The sequence below is a fragment of the Hyla sarda genome, chromosome 10 (genome assembly GCF_029499605.1).
Source record: "Hyla sarda isolate aHylSar1 chromosome 10, aHylSar1.hap1, whole genome shotgun sequence".
Classification (NCBI taxonomy): Eukaryota; Metazoa; Chordata; class Amphibia; order Anura; family Hylidae; genus Hyla; species Hyla sarda.
In genome coordinates this window covers 96,852,580-96,873,702 of record NC_079198.1, presented here as the reverse complement: position 1 = coordinate 96,873,702, position 21,123 = coordinate 96,852,580, and the positions used below count along the sequence as shown (strand labels likewise).

The window sequence follows — 21,123 nt, the reverse complement described above, 5'->3', positions numbered from 1 at the left end:
TACAGTATTGCATACCGTACTTAGTGTAGAGGTCCCCAAAGTCAGAGTAACTACGTTCAGGTAGGGTTCCTCAGGTGGGACAGCCCCTAGTCGCCTCTCCTCAAATCTATCTCTAATAATAATATATGTGTATATATTTAATAATTATATATATATTTTTTAATAATGTATAGTATTTACCTTGCTTAGTGTCGAAGGACCTTCAGTCATGTGACCATGCTAATATCCTCTATGGTATGTTGGAGGACCTTTGGAGGTCCTTGGGTCACATGTTACCCACAAATCTTTGTAATGGTGATTGACATCAGTATGGACTAATTAGCATTAGTCCAGCCCCTGCCCATATAAGGGAGCTGCATCCAATTATTGCTCTCTTGGGTTGCTGCTCTCGTGGATGCCGGACTAACAGGACGATGCTACGCAAATTTCAAAGACACGCTAGGCCTCAAAAACCTGCCGGCCTCAGCTGAACCAAAACCGTGAGTTCAAATCTAAATCTCCGCTAATGCTAGCGTGACTACTGGACCGCAACTAACCCCTAAATCCGCAATAGACTAAAAGACTCTAAATGCTAAAGTCCCAACCTTTGTCAATCTCCAAGGAAAGCCGTTGTTATGCTGAGAGGCTGTTATGTTATTGAAGCTTGCAGAAAACCTTCAGTAAAAGTTAATACTGTTTCTGAAACTCTCCGGTTGTGGACAATCTATTCTTATTATCTACCTCCCTATCGCTCATGGGAAGGGTGGCGGTAGGAAAAGTGTTATTGAGGAGCCCTGACCCTGGCGTCATGAATAGCAAGGGTTAACAAGCACCCTTTAACTGCTGCACAGCTACACTCCCCATACCCTACATCCCCCAGGCTATCACACTAGAAAATGAGAAAGTTATAGAAAGTTATGAGAAAGTTAAAAGCAGTTCAATAATAGAAAAACAATAGAAGAAAGAATCAGCTACCCAAAGCCAATGATTCCGAGCACGGAGAGGGTGCAGACGGCACCTATTAAATAGCAATAGCAAAGCATCTAAACATGGATAGGAAAAACTTACATTTCACATAAATGTTCAGATTCTTTGCTATGACAATTTAAATTTAGTTCTGAGGTCTCCCATTTCTCTGGATCATCTTTGAGATGTTTCTGCACCTTGATTGGAGTCATCTTTGGTAAATTCAGCTGATAGGAAAGACACAGCCCTGCCTATATAAGGTCTCACAGTTGACAATACATAGCAAAAGCCATGCCAGGAGGCGGAAAGAACTGCCTGTAGAGCTCAGAGACAGGATTTTTAAGGCAGAGATCTGAAGGGTACAAAAAATGGTGCTGCACTAAAATTTGATAATAGCTCAATGGCCTTCATAATTCTTAAATGGAAAAAGTGTGGAACAACCAGAAGTTTTCCTAAAGCTGCCGTCCCACCAAACTAAGAAGGGCCTTTGTAAGAGATGTGACCCAATTGTCACTATAAGTGATGGGAGAAACTTTAACCGTCACTGCAGCATTCCACCAATCTGGGCATTATGGCAGAGTGACCGGAAAGAAGCTTCTTCTCAGTAAAAGACACATGTAAGCCTACAAAAAAAAGCACCTAAAGGGCTTTTAGACTGCGGGAAACAAGATTCTGTGGTCTAAAGAAACCAAGATTTAACTTTTTGGCCTCAATTTTAAGAATCATGTCTGGAGGAAACTGGGCACTACTCAATACCATCTCTACAGTGAAGCATAGTGGTGGTAGCATCTTGCTTGCTGTGTTTTTTCAGCGGCTAGAGGGAGCCAGGTCAGGATTGAGGGAAACCTGAATAGAGTAAAGTGCAGAGATATTTTTAATGAAAACCAGAATGCTCTGGACCTCAGACTGGGCAGAAGGTTCACCTTCCACAAGACAATGACCGTAAGCACATAGTCAAGACAATACAGGAACTGGTCACAGCAGGAAAAATTAGCAGGAAAAATTAACAGCTTTAAAACAGGATTAGATACATTCCTGGAACAAAATAACATTAATGCTTATGAAGAAATATAAAATCCCTTCCCCAATATCGCGCCACACCCCTACCCTTCAATTCCCTGGTTGAACTTGATGGACATATGTCTTTTTTCGACCGTACTAACTATGTAGGTAACTATGTAGGAGCTAAGGGGCAACTCTGTGAATGTCCTTGACTGGCCCAACCAGAACCCTAACTTGAACCTAATTGAACATCTCTGGAGAGACCTAAAAATTACTTTCCACAATGTTTCCCATCCGACCTGACAAAGCTTTAGAGGATCTACAGAGAGCAATGGCAAAAAATCCTTAAAGGGGTACTCCAGTGGAAAACTTTTTTGTTTTTTAAATCAACTGGTGCCAGAAATTTAAACAGATTTGTTAATTACTTCTATTAAAAAATCTTTACCCTTCCAGTACTTTTTAGCAGCTTTTTAGAGGAAATTCTTTTCCTTTTGAATTTCTTTTTTGTCTTGTCCACAGTGCTCTCTGCTGACACCTCTGTCTGTGTCAGGAACTGTACAGAGAAACATAGGTTTGCAATGGAAATTTTCTCCTGCTCTGGACAGTTCCTGATACAGGCATCAGGTGTCAGCAGAGAGCCCTGTGGACAAGACAAGAAAGACAGCTGCAAAAAATTACTGGAAGGGTAAACAAAATTTTAATCAAAGTAATTTACAAATCTCAGCACAATAGACGATTGTAACCAGCACATAAAATCCGGAGTTTATTGATATCTCATTAAAGGAAAACTGTCATATTTTTTCTCCCACACTATCCACATTTACCGATGGATAGTGCGGGAGACGAACATTTTGAATCCTACCTTGCCCGGATGCGCTGCGCCGTTCGCCCGTTATAGCAGTTATTCTGTTACTGATACTGCGCATGTGCGGGATTTCCTACTATACCCGGAAGCGGCCTTCAGTGCTGCTTCATTAGTCCGGAGCAGTTCATGCCTACCATCTATTAGCAATATAATGAAGCAGCGCTGAAGACCGCTTCCGGGTATAGTAGGAAATCCTGCACATGCGCAGTATCGGCCGGGATGAGAAGGAGTGTGTAAGACATTATATGAATATTCATTAGCCAGGCGGTGCTGCGGGCCGGGGGCGGTTAGGTCACAGAGCCAGATGAAGGCAGTAACCCCGCCCGTGCCAGTTAGCAGCTAATTTAAATATACAGAAAAACTGCTATAACGGACGAATGGCGCAGTGCATCCGGGCAAGGTAGGACTCAAAATGTTCGTCTCCCGCACTATCCATCGGTACCTGTGGATAGTGCGGGAGAAAACATATGACAGTTTTCCTTTAAAAGTTCCATAGAACATCTACATCTTCATTTACAAATCTGTTTAACTTTCTGGCACCAGTTGATTTAAAAAAAAAAAAAAAAAAAAAAATATTCCACTGGAGTACCCCTTTAAATCTAGGTGTGCAAATCTTCCCCAAAAAAAACTGAAGGCTGTACTCTGCCAAAGGGGCTTCAACTAAGTAAAGGGTGTGACTACTAATGTCAATGCAAGATTTTATTTTTTCCTTTTCAATAAACTAGCAAGAGTCCTAAAAAGTTAAAGGGTCTGAAGACTTTCCAAATGAACTGTTTTTGCGAGCAAAGTCGGTCAAACTTCACCTTAAATATACATATTTGAGCCTATTCTCAGGATATTATTCACCACAATACATCTAGATTTGAACTTTCTTTTAAGGGGGAAGGTAAGGTTATGCACGTGACACATTCCAGCCCTGCAATGTGCTTTTTATAGTCCTATCAACAGGTTCGTACACAACCTACAATTTCGGCTGAGCAGTCAATCGTTTAACATCAAAAATAATACAGGAAGGCTTGAGGGTGATTACCATTATTACCTCTCCAGAGTCACAGCCAGAACGCAGGGCTTATGGGTTGTGTTCCGTGCATACATTATTTTCCACGCTGCAGTGCTGCTGGGAGATCAGATTTTTATACAGGCTTCCTGGGACTGGTGAAGTCCTACGTTCTTATACGAACTGATTATTATTATATGAAAATTACGAAAACCATGTGTTGCAAATGCAATGGGCATCATCAAATGTGATTTGTCACAGTTTCATCACATTGTCCAAAAAAAATTAAAATCAAGAAAAAAAAATACTAAAAGCTGATTATTTGTTTAGAGCATTTTAAGCTCTGTTCTCACTCATGCTTAGTGTCGGTATTATTTATGGCGAAAATAACTTTGTATGCATAAGCCTGACATTATAAGTCAATGGGATCTCTCAGATTCTATGTAAAATAGATTTATTTTGAATTTCTCATGGCTTAGATGATACTAACAGATTCCAAAGCACAGTTTGGAACGTCTGTGCAGATGGTGATCTTGGTGGGCTTCATTACTGTCATATCCCCCTATTTCTGGCTGATGCTTTTATTAAGTATTCCTAAAAAAGTTCCAGCTGGGCAACCTGGAGGGCATTTATGTGTGTTGCTTGCTCTCCCCAACAGTGATATACTGTAACAGACCAGATCAGGTACAAAAATATTAAAGATCGCAATAGAAGAAGCTTGATGGCACTGACCGAAAAAGTATATAAGATTTATTTGCAGTCAGGTCTATGGATACACACAATGGCCGACCCGCCCCCCCCTCCTCTGCCCACATACCGCCGCCGCCCCATTGCCTCCCCCCATCCTCTGCCCACATACTGCCACCGCCCCATCGCCTCCCCCCATCCCCGGTGTTATAATTACCTGTTCCCGGGGGTCCGCGACCCTTCTGGCTCCGTCGGCATCCTGCGCTGTCACTGTGCGCACCGACAATGACCTTGCGTTGGGGACCCCGGGAACAGGTAATTATAACACCGGGGATGGGGGGAGGCAATGGGTCGGCGGCGGTATGTGGGCAGAGGATGGGGGGGAGGCGATGGGGCAGCGGCATGTGGCCAGAGGATGGGGGAGGCAATGGGGCAGTGGTGGCGGTATGTGGGCAGAGGATGGGGGAGGCAATGGGGCGGCGGCGACGGTCGTCTCTGGTCGGGCGGCGGGGCGGGGGGTTTGTCATTATAGGCATATCGGCAAGGTAATTGCTGATACCGATAATGTCCAAAATCGTGATTATCGGCCAAACCGATAATCGGTCGATCCCTATTGCATACCTGTCTGTCCCAGTTCTAAACCAGCAAAAATCCATTAGTCCTGTACTTTCTAGTTGAGCAGTTGCTCAGGAGTACAATTCCAAGAATGCATTGCTTTCCCTTAGCTCTTCATCACAGTCTTCCTGCCCTGCTTACTTTCCTCCCACAGCACTCCTGCTACTTCCCTGCCCAGAGCTGTTGCAGAACACAAGGGCGCAATCTGTGTTGATGCATCAACTTATATTGATTCCCTGTCTGCGGCTTTGGTCAGCACAAGGCAGCATGCTGTAAGCACACCTCATTCTCCCTAAATGTACCAATAAAAATATATATGTGTATGAGAGAGAGATGTTCATGGAAGCTGTAAGGGCTGGTCAGAGGTGGTGACATCACTCAGGGGGTGGGGCTTGAGCTCAGAGACAAGATCCAGCCTCACCTCCTGAGACAGAAGAGGATGATGCGTTGTCTTGGGAGTGAGGGAGGAGCCAGGGAACTGAAGACAACATCACACTGACAATGAAAGGACTAAACAACCTCCTATCAGGTAGAATCACGGATTAGCACACTGAAGCCAGCACATTTATTATTATTTTTGATATCGCTATATCAGTAAGTTATATAACATGGGGATCTTATGTAAACAATTTTTAGCATTTACAATTTTCAAAATACCCCATTAAGTTTAGTGAATTTTTAGCAACATTTGGGGTGTGTTCACAGTGAGCAAATCTCGCTGAATCTCTGCTCACGGAATTCAGCGAGCGGAGATTCAGATCTGGCCGCTGCGCGGCCCTGCGCCATCACCATTGACAGCTATGCAGTGCTCGCAAATTTCCGCGCAAAAGAATGAACATGTTCCTTCTTTGCGTGGAACAATTTCAGTGGCGGATTTGTCCGCTGCTGAATTTTCTCAGTGTGAACGGGTCTCGCAGAAGACCCCTTCACACTGATGTAAAGTTGACTGCGCGTAATTCCACTCACGGAATTCCGCGGGAAATACGCTGTGTGAACGTACCCTTATTTTTGTGCCTTTTTAAAAATGGCCCAATTTTTTGTGTGTGTAAAACTCCACTCAATGGGTAACTACTATCAAAAAGTGCACTGAAAAACCCTGTGCAAATTCATCATACATCGCCAGACAATTTGATATATATTTGCTACGTTGAAACTCAAATAAAGGATACAGTGCAAGCTTAGAAAAACATGTGAAAGAGTCTCACATGATAAATTCCTTCCAAAGTACATATAAAAGCTGTTCATTATACAATCTTAAAGTCCTACATTAATCTGGGCAATCCTTTAGAGTAGTACCCTGGGCACCTCCAAGAGCAGTGATTCTTTGCTTAGGTTTCATAACCTGAATAATCAATTTAGCCAAATTAGCTGCATAGCATAGTGCACAATACTGAAGCATTGTCCTGTTCACTTGAATGGAGGTGAGCTGCAGTTACTCAACACAGCCACTACAAAATGAATGGCGCTGTCTACTTCCTGTTTGGTTTTACTACAGGTGAAACTCGAAAAATTTGAATATTATGCAAAAGTCCATTGTATTTCATTGTTCCAACAGAAAGGGAAAGGAAGCATGAAGTGCTCCAAAATCTCCTGGTAGATGGATGTGTTTACCCTGGACTTAATGAAGCACAGGGGACCAATACCAGCAGATGACATGGCTCCCCAAATCATAGTAATTTGCGGGGGGGGGGGCTTTATGACAAATTATGGCTTGAACTATCTTACTTTGCATGTAATGAGTCTCTCTCATATATTAGTTTCACCTTTTAAGTGGCATTACTTAAATAAATGAACTTTTCACGATATACTAATTTTTGGAGTTTCACCTGTATGTATATCTTCACCAATGATTGGCAGGAGTGCTGCCCCACCGACCTGGGGTAAGCCATTAATCAAACAATAAAGGAGCCCCAGAAAACAAAATATTGTTTTCTACTTGTATCACTTATTTCTAGATTTAGTGTTGATTTTAAGTAGGCTGAGCTGATTATTAGGCTTAAATGAAGGGGTGGTTCTGTTCATTCAAGTTCACACATCACAGTTTTATTGCAGTTTTTGCTATGTGTGAACACAGCAACTATTTGTGAATACAGACTTAGAAATACAGTGATCATGGAAATAGCAGCTGAATGGGGGGGGGGGGGGGGGTCCTGCTATAAATAAGGGATTTCCACCATTATTTTGACACAAATAAGTCAAACATTTTGGTGGCAGCTTGTTTTGTGCAAAAGTGTGCTACTTTTTTTCCCCCGATTTGATTGTCTCCATACTTTCTACAGAACTACACTGGGTTTAGTGGAAAAGGGTTTGGCCTGATTAAAGGGGTACTACCGTGCTGACAAATTATCCCCTATCTAAAGGATAGGGGATAAGTTGCCTGATCGCGCGGGGTCCCGCTGTTGGGGACCCCCACGATCTCGCACGCAGCACCCCGCTCTAATCAGGCCCCGGAGCGAACATCCGCTGATGACGGGGCCGGTGACCATGACATCACAGCTCCACCCCTGTGTGACATCACGCTCCGCCCCCTCAATGCAAGCCTATGGCAGGGGTGAGACAGCTGTCTTGCCCCCTGCCATAGACTTACATTGAGGGGGTGGAGCATGACGTAACATGGGGGCGGAGCCGTGACGTCACGATACGCCCCGTGATCGGCAGTTATCAGACCCGGAGTGATGTTCTCTCCGGGGCCTGATGAGAGCGGGGTGCTGTGTGCGAAATCGCGGGGGTCCCCGGCAGCTGCACCTCGTGCGATCATGCAATTTATCCCCTATCCTTTAGATATGGAAAAGTTGTCAGCACAGTAGTACCCCTTTAACTATAGTTTAAATTATAGTAGAAAGATTTTAGTTTGGGGTGCATGGACAGCCAGCAATGTGCAAATTATAAAATGCCAATCTAAGTAAAGATTGAAATACACAGAATATAGCGTTCCCCCATAGACATGTATACTCCATGAGTGTGCATGTGTTTTCAAAGAAGAAGGAAGTAAGCCACTGCTAGACCCTCTTGGAGTGGCTTTTATCCCTAAGAACAAAATGGTTGGATATGTAGAAATTGAATACCCATAATCTCCCACTACATCATATGTCAGGCCTTCAGTGGTATTGTGTAAAATAGGTTCCCTCCAGAAGGAAGAACAATGGGGGCGGGGGGAGATTTATCAAAACCTGTGCAAAAGGAAATGCTGACCAGTTGCCCATAGCAACCAATCAGCTTGCTTCTTTGATTTTTAAAATAGCCTCTGAAAATTAAAAGAAGCGATCTGATTGGTTGTTATGGGCAGCTGGACAGCTTTTCCTGTGTGCAAGTTTTGATAAATCTCCCCCAGTGACTCTCTAGTACCACTTATTGATGGTTACTTTTTTTAGTGAAGTGTATCATCTCAATTAAGATGAGAGTGCCCCCTAGCTGTTGAATGTATAAAAGTTAAAGCTTACTGTCATTGATAAAAACTAAAATAATAATTTTTGACAAATCACTTAGACATGTCAAAAGATTTGATCATTTGTGGCTTCAGTACTGAGACCCTAACCAATTTCTAGATATAGATGGGAGACGTGAGTGGCTGTGGGCATCACTCCCTGGTTGTCTGCTCAGTTCAACTTATTGCAGGAGATTGGCTCCATAGATGGGCTCCTTATAATGTCGGATCTGGTGGCAAGACAGAGAGTGAAGTGTACAGCTGCACGCTTCTCCCAGCTATATCTAGAGATCGGTGGAGAACTGAGACCCTGACCAAACAAAACTTGTGAGCCTTTCAGTACTTATCAGCTGCTATATAGAATAAAGGAAGTTATGTAGTTCTTTTCAGTGTGACACAGCTAAGTTCATTTCCTCTGGATCAACTCAACTCGGTAGGGACTCATCAGGGTAATAGGTTGAACTTGATGGACTCTGGTCTTTTTTCAACCTTATGAACTATGTTACTATAGATTGCTATGTTCCCAAACTGAAACTCTTCTTAGCCAAGCCAAGTATCTGGCACTGCTTACAGTGGAGCAAAAAAGTATTTAGTCAGCCACCAATTGGGCAAGTTCTCCCACTTAAAAAGATGAGAGAGGCCTGTAATTTCCATCATAGGTATACCTCAACTATGAGAGACATATTGAGGAAAAAAATCCATAGAATCACATTGTCTGATTTTTAACCCCTTAACGACCCAGGGTTTTTCCATTTTTGCATTTTCGTTTTTTCCTCCTTACCTTTAAAAAATCATAACTCTTTCAATTTTGCACCTAAAAATCCAATCCATATGATGGCTTATTTTTTGCGCCAACAATTCTACTTTGTAATGACAAAAAAAAAAATACAATTTTGTAACTTTTGCGGGCTTCCGTTTCTACGTTGTACATTTTTCGGTAAAAATGACATCTTCTCTTTATTCTGTAGGTCCATACGATTAAAATGATACCCTACTTATATAGGTTTGATTTTGTCGCACTTCTGGAAAAAATCATAACTACATGCAGGAAAATTTATACGTTTAAAATTGTCATCTTCTGACCCCTATAACTTTTTTATTTTTCCACGTACGGGGCGGTATGAGGGCTCATTTTTTGCACCGTGATCTGAAGTTTTTAGAGGTTTTGTATTGATTGGACTTTATCGCTTTTTATAAATTTTTTCATGATATAAAAAGTGACCAAAAATATGCTATTTTGGTTTAATTAACAATATATTTTTTTAGTATGAACATTTGTTTATTTTTATTAACACAGTTTTTTTTTTAAATTGGAAAAGGGGGGGTGATTCTTAGTTTTTTTTAGGGAAGGGGTTAAATGATCATTATTAACTTTTTTTTTTTCCACTTTTTTTTTTCCACTTTTTTTTTTTATTTGCAATGTTATAGCTCCCATAGGGGTCTATGACACTGCAGACACTGGATCTCAGGCACGGAGCAGTCATTCGGCAATCGGACACGCAGGAGGAAGGTAGTGGACCCTCCACGTGTCCTCCAGCTGTTCGGGACGCCGTGATTTCGCTGCGGCGGTCCCAAACAGCCTACTGAGCTAGCCAGGGGTAGTTTATTTTCACTGCTGCATTTCGCTGCATTTAAAGGGTTAATAGCATGCGGCACCGCGAACAATGCCGCACGCTATTCGCCACTGGTCCCGGCCATTGTTTGAGGCTGGGCACGACCCGCTATGACGCTGTGGCCGCGCGTTATAGAAAGGGAGAAGACTCGGGACGTACCAGTATGCCTTGGGTCGTTAAGGGGTTAAATAATTTATTTGCAAATTATGGTGGAAAATAAGTATTTGGTCAACTGCAAACAAGCAAGATTTCTGTCTCTCACAGACCTGTAACTTCTTCTTTAAGAGTCTCCTTTGTCCTCCACTGATTACCTGTATTAATGGCACCTGTTTGAACTTGTTATCAGTATAAAAGACACCTGTCTACAACCTCAAACAGTCACACTCCAATCTCCACTAATGCCAAGACCAAAGAGCTGTCAAAGGACACCAGAAACAAAATTGTAGACCTGCACCAGGCTGGGAAGACTGAATCTGCAATAGGCAAGAAGCTTGGTGTGAAGAAATCAACTGTGGGAGCAATTATTAGAAAATGGAAGACATACAAGAGCACTGATAATCTCCCTCGATCTGGGTCTCCACGCAAGATCTCACCCCATGGTGTCAAAATGATCACAAGAACGGTGAGCAAAAATCCCAGAACCACACGGGGGGACCTAGTGAATGACCTGTAGAGAGCTGGGACCAAAGTAACAAAGGCTACCATAAGTAACACACCAGGGACTCAAATCATGCAGTGACAGACGTGTCCCCCTGCTTAAGCCAGTACATGTCTGGGCCCGTCTGAAGTTTGCAAGAGAGCATTTGGATGATCCAGAAGAGTATTGGAAGAATGTCTTATGGTCAGATCAAACCAAAGTAGAACTTTTGGGTGGAAACTCAACTTGTCGTGTTTGGAGGAGAAAGAATGCTGAGTTTCATCCAAAGAACACCATACCTACTGTGAAGCATGGAGGTGGAAACATCATGCTTTGGGACTGTTTTTCTGCTAAGGGACCAGGAGGACTGATCCTTGTAAAGGAAAGAATGAATGGGGCCATGTATCGTAAGATTTTGAGAGAAAACCTCCTTCCATCAGCAAGGGCATAGAAGATGAAACGTGGCTGGGTTTTTCAGCATTACAATGATTCCAAACACACTGCCTGGGCAATGAAGGAGTGGCTTCGTAAGAAGCATTTCAAGGTCCTGGAGTGGCCTAGCCAGTCTCCAGATCTCAACCCCATGGAAAACCTTTGGAGGGAGTTGAAATTCCATGTTGCCCAGTGACAGCCCCAATACATCACTGCTCTAGAGGAGATCTGCATGGAGAAATGGGCCAAAGTACCAGCAACAGTGTGTGAAAACCTTGTGAAGACTTACAGAAAACGTTTGACTTCTGTCATTGCCAACAAAGGGTATATAACAAAGTATTGAGATGAATTTTTGTTATTGACCAAATACTTATTTTCCACCATAATTTGCAAATAAATTCTTTAAAAATCAGACAATGTGATTTTACGGAATTTTGTTCTCATTGAAGGAGATTTATCAAGCTCCGTAGTAGATTTTTTATGTGTAAAAAGCCGCACGTACTTGTGCACGTGCGACTTTTCTATACATGCTGCGACTTTTTTATTTTTGCTTATTCCAAAGCACTTTTCTGAAATCTGCTCACGTAGTAATTTTTTTTTCTACTTTGCAGTGGTTATGTATTTATCAAATGTGATTGTCGCTATTTATGAAGAAAATAAGTTGCATCTCCATCTAAAAGTCGCACAAGTATTCCAGGTCCAACCTGGCTCACAGAAAGTGCATGCGTCTGCAGAAAAGGACATTAACACCCACTTTAACAACTGTTCTTGTTCTGCATCATGAAACTACTACATTAATGCCTCCAAAGTATGGACATTCATGGTGCGGCATAGTATGTTTTTAATATTTTTTTTACTTCTGAGGAGGGTGGATGGGTTGTTGCGGGATAGTTGGAGTGCAGCTATTTAGTGCCAGGCAGGCCAGTCAGGGTGTCACCCGATGCGGTACGCCCCCAAACCCCAAGTCACTCTCTAGCAACGCTACTGGTAATAAAGGGCAGGGCCGGACTGGCTTACCGGGATAGCGGGAATATTCCCGGTAGGCCGCTGCCCTGTGGGCCGGCAGTGGCTGGAGCGCAGGCTGCCTGAGTCCCGACAAGTCACTGTGTCAGTCTGTCAGCAGTGTCAGGACCTGTTTGCTCCGCAGCTGCAGCATAACACACAGGTCTGAGGCTCCTGACAGCTGACACAGTGAGCGGAGGTCTGGGGTACAGAGTCTGTAATGGGAGCTGTACAGACAGTACACTCCCCTCTACTCTCCGCCTCCTCACTGCTCCTGGCCCCTCCTCCTGTCCCCACAGTGACTGCAACTGCTCGGGGGAAGATCTACTATACTGGGTGAGAGGAAAAGGGAACCGAATGTTATTACTGTGTAAGGGAAATGATGGGAGTCCTGTTCTGTGGTGTGTGTGGGGGGGGTCTGGTAAGAGGGGGGACCTTTGATGTGTGTGGGGGGGGGGGCGCTGCAGAAGGGGACCTGTGATGTGGGGCGCTGCAAATGGGTGTGGGGGACCTGTGATGATAGGGGCTGTAAAGGGGGTAACTGTGATGTTGGGGGGCTGCAAAGGGGGACCTGTGATGTGGGGGGCTACAAAAGGGGGGACCTGTGATGTGGGGGTCTGCAAAGGGGGGGGGACCTGTGATGATAGGGGCTGTAAAGGGGAGACCTGTGATGTGGGGGGCTGCAAAGGGGGGGACCTGTGATGATAGGGGCTGTAAAGGGGGCACCTGTGATGATAGGGCCTGTAAAGGGGGCACCTGTGATGATAGGGGCTGTAAAAGGGGCACCTGTGATGATAGGGCCTGTAAAGGGGGCACCTGTGATGATAGGGGCTGTAAAAGGGGCACCTGTGATGATAGGGCCTGTAAAGGGGGCACCTGTGGTGATAGGGCCTGTAAAGGGGGCACCTGTGATGTGAGGGGCTGCAAAGGGGGGGGAGACCTGTCATAGGGGCTGTAAAGCGGGGGACCTGTGATGATAGGGGCTGTAAAGGGGGGGATCTGTGATGTGTGGGGCTGCAAAGGGGGGACCTGTGATGTTGGAGGGCTGCAAAGGGGGGGGGACCTGTGATAGGGGCTGTAAAGGGGGGGGACCTGTGATGATAGGGGCTGTAAAGGGGGGACCTATGATGTGGGGGGCTGCAAAGGGGGGGGGACCTGTGATGATAGGGGCTGTAAAGGGGGGGAACTGTGATGTTGGAGGGCTGCAAAGGGGGGACCTGTGATGTGGGGGGCTGCAAAGGGGGACCTGTGGTGTGGGGGGCTGCTAAGGGGGGACCTGTGATGTGGGGGGCTGCAAAGGGGGGAACTGTGATGTCAGGGGCTGCAAAGGGGGGACCTGTGATGTGGGGGGCTGCAGGGGGGGCTGTAATGTTGGTGGGTGCTGGTGGAGAGGGGAGACCAGTTATGTGGGACCTGTGATATGGGGAGCTGGAAAGGGGATACCTGTGATGTTGGGGGCTGAAGAGGGGATGCCTTTGATGTAGGGGGCTGGAGACGGGGGGGACCTGTGATGTTAGGGGCTGGAGATGGGGGGACCTGTGATGAGGGGGGGACCTGTAATGTGGGGTAGGGGGTAGGTTATGGGAAGAGGAGACCTTACTACTTTGTAAGGGAGGGGCACTTTGGTTCGCTCTTTTTTTTTGTGTGCAATTTAAGTTGTGTATTCATTATTTTTAAATAACTATATTTTTTATATTTAACTACAGTTAAGGGGAACCTGTTATCAGTTTTATGTTGCCCAAACAGCAGGCATCACGATCCCAGGACATTGTGAATTACACTAAGACACTCGGTCATTCAAAGTAATCTTAGTTTCTAAATGCCACCAGACCCGGTAATTAGTCCTTAGGGTAGGAGACACATCTTTCCCTGTATCAGTGGTCTCCAAACTGTGGATCTCACGCTGTTGCTAAACTAAAACTCCCAGTAAAACGTAAACTCCCAGCATGCACAGAGCGTTGTTGGAACAGCTAACAGTCCACAGTTTGGAGACCTAGGGGAGATTTATCAAAGCCTGTGCAAAGGAAATGATTCCCAGTTGATTGGTGAGTGCTTCCAATAATTTTCTACTGTGAGACTGTTATGCTTACTGCTATAAACTATTGGGATTGTGCACCAAGTCTGTATGCAGGAACCTGCAAAGTCGGGAAAAGATGTAGTGTTGGACTTTGTAGTGCTGAGCACTGTATCTTCCAGGGTCTCCCTATACACTGCTAGAGACAAGAGAGACCTGTCAATCAAGCCGGCTGGGCAGGGAGCAGCCGCCAGGACCCGCCCCTGTGACTATTTACCTGTATTCTTGTAGCATTTTCAAACTATGTCTCTGTGTAATTTGTGTCCCGGAATCGCAATGCCTGCAGCAGTGTTATGCTGCCCACGGTATTTTAACCCTATGTAATATCTACTACGGGAGGGGGAACAGTAAAAAAACAAAAACCCTTTCTAAAATTCCTTGCTTTCACACTGCCACTGAAATGACGGAATTCTGTTTCTGGTATCTGGTACTTTCGGTTAGGTGACGTGACATGGCCAGCCATCCAATCAGCGCCTGAGGCTGGACATTGCTTCGGCCCGTAATTGAATGAACAGCTGTGTGAGATCACATAACCTGACCTAGTAGTGCTGGACACTGGGAACTGAGTTCCGTGATTCTGGCGGTAGCTCAAGTGCAAAAAAGAGAGGGTTGCTTCTATTTATTTATTTATTTATTTATTTTTACAGTTTTTCCCAAGTGGATTTTACATAGAGTTAAAGGGGTACTCGGCGCTTAGACATGCCTGATCACGGAGGTCCCGCCACTGGGGACCCCTGTGATCTTGCACACCGCACCCCGTTAAAATCAGTCCCCGGAGCATGTTCGCTACGGGTCTGATTACTGTCGATCACGGGGCCGGAGTGTTGTGACGTCAAGGCTCTGCCCCATGTGACGTCACGCTCCGCCCCCACCAATGCAAGCCTATGGGAGGGGGCGTGACAGCTGTCACGCCCCCTCCCATAGGCTTGCATTGATGGGCGGAGCGTGACGTCACACGGGGGCGGAGGCGTGACGTCACATGCCGCCGGCCCCGTGGTCGCCGGTAATCAGACCCAGAGCTAACACGCTCCGGGGACTGATTTTAACTGGGGTGCTGCGTGCAAGATCACGGGGGTCCCCAGCGGCGGGACCCCCGCAATCAGGCATCTTATCCCCTATCCAAAGGATGTCTAATCTCCGGAGTACCCCTTTAATACCACATTACTATCTTGTATGTTGAGGCTGCACCCCTTTGACTTCAGGGCGCACCCACAACATAGTTCTCTTATAGAGGCATGGCAAATCAAGTGCCAGGCTTCCCTGTCCCTTCCCTGCAGCCAGTGACTGCTACAGTGACGCAATGCTGTAGGGCTGGTATGACAATTTTTCCAGGGCTGGTTTTTAGCCCCAGTCCGGCCCTGATAAAGGGTAGATAAGGAAGTTCAGCTATTAACATACGGAAAACTTTTCTGCTTTAAAAAATGCTTTTGTAAGTGGGTTTCCCGGGTTTTGTTTACGTGCGATTTATTTATCAAGGTTGTGCGACTATTTGATAAATAGGTTGCATGTAAGTAAAAGTACATTTAAAAAAAATGAGTGATAAATCTCCTTCATTATGTCTCTCATAGTTGAGGTATACCTATTATGGAAATTACAGGCCTCTCTCATCTTTATAAGTGGGAGAACTTGCACCATTGGAGGCTGACTAAATACTTTTTTCCCCCACTGTATCTACATAGAAAATAGGTTAAATTACATTGGGCCAGTCGAGCTGTTCCTAAGAAATTGTAGGCAGACCACCTCAAAGGCCAGCTTTACAAACATGTACTTAAGTATACGTGACCCGTTTAAATACCTGCACAGCTCTGCCCTACATAGCCGATCAGATAGAGAAAAATACTCCGTTTTCTGGATTACAGCAGCTTGAATGGCCTGACCTCTCTGACAGCGGAGATTGCTGTCGTATCTGATGAAAGCACTTTCCTCCTGAATGACACTTATCGTATTAACATTAAATCTGTCAATCAGTAGATAGTGGCGCCTCCTGTGTCACTGTAACATGGGAGCGGAAATGATGGCGAGGCGGCTGTGCAAGTTGTTGTTTTGTTTTTTTTCTGTTTATTTCTTTAGTTTTTTTTTCCTTTCTTTGTGGGTTTCAAAGCTTTGGCTGAAGCTGTGGGCCGCACCTCGCCGATTTCAAAGTCGGGCTCCTGCTTTGATACTGACAAGGAGCTGTGTGAGGCGGGAGACACCGCTGTGAAATTCTTCTGAGGGAAGCAGGGGAGGGAGGGAAAGCAGCCAAGAGGGACTACCAGGCGGGGAGGGAGACTACAGGCCTTACGCTTGATGAGAGGAAAAAGACGGACGAGATAAAACTAAGACTGACTGCGAAAACAGGAGGCTGAGGGTGGAAAGGGTCACTGTCACAGACAGCTCAACAAAGGACAGGGCTTTATGATCAGCGCAACCAATCATCTCCACAAAAGAAGCCTCATGACAGAAAATACCTATATATCCTCTTTCATACTCGCCTGGTGACATTTTTTTTGCCCCTCTGAGCTGTTTCTTCCCCCTTCAGACATACTGTACATGTAATAATACCAGTTCATCATCAGGCCTATGTAATATCTGAAGCCAGGCACAGTTTACGTCTATCAGCTCTATTACATTATTGGAATATCATCGTATTGGCAAAAAGTTATTCCAGCTCACAGCACAGCAGGCCTATTCACTTTAGTGGACTAAATGTATTCTTCTAGACTTCTAGTTTTCTGAACAAACACTTGTTTTGCAGGACTCAAAAGAGCAGAAGACATGGCCAGGCAGTTCCGCTTCTCCCTGACCAAGCCCCCGAGTCTAGGCCATGATGCCCACAGAAAAAGCACCACAGCGACAATGGCTGCCACACAACACCACACCAGTGTGAACTCATAACATATGTTCCCTGGCAGAGCGCTGTGAGAATGCGAGAAGAAAATCCTTATTCAGTCTCCTGCTGATTAAATACGCCTGCGCCAAATGAGTGGAGTGGAGTTCTGGCCATGGGAAAAAAACAAAAACAAATGAGGGAACAGAAAGTCAATCTAACCCAAAAAATGGAAAATACAGACTTGGCTGCACCTCTACAACGTATACTATGATCTAATTGCTTATCAGCATCAATTCAAAGACTATCAGGTTGTTAGCAGGGCCAGATTAACGTAGGGGCGGATGGAGCGGCAGCTCCAGGCCCCTGTGTTAAAATAGGCCCGGCAGCCCGCACAAACTTCCCGCACAGACTGACCGGCGCCCGCGACAACAATGTTAACCCGACCCGCCGAGGACATTTATCCGGCGCAGCTGCCTAAGGACATCCCTGTGTCCCGAAAGATGTTTTCAGGACACAGGGATGCCCCGCGTTTACTTTAAAAACGCAAGGACCGCCGGGAGGTAGCGCAGGGACGTCACTGACGTCCTGTTCGTGTGCCCATAGCAACGGAGCGCGGAGGAGCGGAGCAGCGATCAGGACGTGCGCTGGCCAGCATGGTGAGTGTTACCTGCGGCATGTCAGCTTCGGGTCTCCGACCACCACTCCTCTGGTCCCGGGATGGGACCTACTGCTATGGCCGGACCAGAGGAGTGGTGGCCAGAGCACTGAAGTGGGGCAGTACACAGGTATACAGCCTCCAGCCATACACTGTATATGGCTGGAGGCTATATGTCTGTGGGGGAACATACTGCACCTAATGTGGGGAACTATACTGCACCTAATGTGGAGGAACTTTACTGCACCTAATGTGGGGGACTATACTGCACCTAATGTAGAAGACTATACTGCACCTAACGTGGAGGAACTATACTGCACCAAATGTGGGGGACTATACTGCAACTAATGTGGAAAACTATACTGCACCTAATGTGGGAAACTATACTGCACCTAATGTGGGAAACTATACTGCACCTAATGTGGGGGAACTATACTGCACCTAATGTGGAGGAACTATACTGCACCTAATGTGGGGGAACTATACTGTACCTAATGTGGGGAACTATACTGCCAACCTAATGTGGGGGGACTATAGTGCACCTAATGTGGGGAAATATACTGCACCTAATGTGGGGGAACTATACTGCACCTAATGTGGGGGAACTATACTGCACCTAATGTGGGGGAAACTATACTGCACCTAATGTGGGGGAAACTATACTGCACCTAATGTGGGGAACTATAGTGCACCTAATGTGGGGGAACTATAGTGCACCTAATGTGGGGGAACTATACTGCCAACCTAATGTGGGGGGAACTATACTGCCAACCAAATGTGGGGGAACTATACTGCCAACCAAATGTGGGGGAACTATACTACCAAACTAATGTGGGGGGAACTATACTGCCAACCTAATGTTGGGGGAACTATACTGCCAACCTAATGTTGGGGGAACTATACTGCCAACCTAATGTGGGGGGAACTATACTGCCAACTTAATGTGGGGGAACTATACTGCCAACCTAATGTGGGGGGAACTATACTGCCAACCTAATGTGGGGGAACTACAACCAAATGTGGGGGGATCTATACTGCCTACCTAATGTGCAGGGAACTGTGCTGCGTACTTACGTACTTAAAGGGGTAGTCCACTAATATGATATATAAGTGTGCATAGGAATTTGTCCATAGTTTTTTTTTTAAACTATAGTCCGGCCCTCCAACGGTCTGAGGGACAGTGAACTGGCCCCCTGTTTAAAAAGTTTGAGGACCCCTGGTTAACAGTAAAAGAGGGCTGGCCCTGCGATGTCCCAGGCCGGCCCAGAGGCTTACCTACGGCCCTGGTGGTGATGTGGCTGCGTAACCTGCTGACCTGCGTGGCCCACATGACATCAGGCTAGCGTTTTCATTTTATATACTTTGATAAATAGGCCCATCACAATCTTCAGCACAAGGCCCATGATGCTCTTAATCCGGCCCTGGTTGTTAGTGTGCCTTGTGACCAATATGTGCAAGCCCACTTGATACGTAAGGACACCTGATAAGAATGGATCCCTAAACTAAAACTGCCATAGCACTGGGTGGCGGCCACCACAGTTGCCTGACCAAGCCCCCGGTTCTGGGCCACCCCACCCCACAGACAAAGCACCACAGCAACAATGGCTGCCACACCCCACCAAGAACTACCATACGCTCGCTGCCAGGTGTATGGCGGCCTCCTGACTCTCCATCAACAGATGGAGAGAAGGGTCGGTTGTGTTTTTTTTTTTTTGCTGCCGACCCTATTGTTCCATCCCGGAAGTTCATGTGTTTGTGGACATTGAGATTGATAAATGTCGGCTGAACGAATGTTTAGATGACTGTTACTGAAATTGTATGGCCACCTTAAGCATCTAACGTTTCAGTCTGGAACAAATGATATCTACTACCAGGGTATAATGATAAAAGTGTTCACTTGTATCCATTTCTGCCTGTCAGAATGTAGGGGCACAAAAATGACACTTACTGTTGTGAAGAAAGTTCATTTCCTAAAAGTCCAGCTTCACCATGTACCATGGACAGTGCAAACCTGATACCACCCATACAAATGAGACTGGTTTCACACTGTCAGCAGTCCAGTGCTTTTCAAACGTATTTGTTGGTTATCCATAATATATAGGGTCCGTTATTCATATCCAGCTTAGTGGAATAGCAGGAAGTCTGGGTTATTCCATTCAGCAAATCCTGATACCAGCCAAATAGAGGCCACAATGACACACTTCTGGACTGGTGTTCGTATAGGCAGACCACACAACTGCTATGGGGCCCATAGGACAGGGGGACCCCAAGTGCGGCTGTGTGGTCCACCTCTATGGGCCCCTGCTCCACTGATCGCCAGGGCCAGATTAAGGCTGCCTGGAAGATGGAGCACTTCATTATGATGGCCCCCCTGTCAGTTTCCCCACATTAGGTTGGCAGTATAATTCCCCCACATTAGGTTGTAGTTCCCCCACATTAGGTGCAGTACAGTTCCCCCACATTATGTGCAGTACAGTTCCCCCACATTAGGTGCAGTGCAGTTCCCCCACATTAGGTGCAGTATAGTTCAACACATGAGGTGCAGTACAGTTCCCCCAGATTAGGTGCAGTACAGTTCCCCCACATTAGGTGCAGTATAGTTCCCCACATTAGGTGCAGTATAGTTCCCCACATTAGGTGCAGTACAGTTCCCCCACATTAGGTGCAGTATAGTTCCCCCACATTAGGTGCAGTATAGTTCCCCACATTAGGTGTAGTATAGTTCCCCCACCTTAGATGCAGTACAGTTCCCCACATTAGGTGTAGTGTTGAGCGGCATAGGCCATATTCGAATTCGCGAATATTCGCGAATATATGGACGAATATTCGTCATATATTCGCGAATATTCGCATATTCGTTATATTCTCGTTTTATTTTCGCATATGCGAAACTTCGCGTATGCGAAAATTAACATATGTGAATATTAGCATATACAAAATTAGCGCATGCAAACATTCGCGTATGCGAAAATTAACATATGTGAATATTAGCGTATACAAAATTAGCACATGCAAAAATTCGCATATGCGAAAATGCGCATATGTTAATTTTCGCATATGCGAAGTTTCGCATATGCGAAGTTTCGCACGCCAGTCTCACACAGTGGTATTAGAGCCTTCTTTACACCACACAAGCTGGAAGCAGAGAGGGGTGATCACTGTGATGTGTACTGTGAAAAAAAAAAAAAACTAAAAAAAAAAAACGAATATTCGTAATTACGAATATATAGCGCTATATTCGCGAAATTCGCAAATTCGCGAATATGCGATATTCGCGAATAATATTCGAATTGCGAATATTCGTGAGCACCACTAATTAGGTGCAGTATAATTCCCCACATTAGGTGCAGTATAGTTCCCCACATT

At 45.4% G+C, this 21,123-nt stretch overlaps 1 long non-coding RNA gene across 1 annotated transcript in view; it reads left to right on the top strand.

Moving 5' to 3' along the window:
- LOC130294082 (uncharacterized) overlaps window positions 1-17,294 on the top strand; it is a 42,090-nt gene extending 24,796 nt beyond the window's left edge. Inside the window, exon 4 of the long non-coding RNA XR_008848375.1 lies at window positions 17,028-17,294. This is a non-coding gene — a long non-coding RNA (uncharacterized LOC130294082). The remainder of the gene's footprint in view (window positions 1-17,027) is intronic.
- The last annotated feature ends 3,829 nt before the right edge of the window (window positions 17,295-21,123 follow it).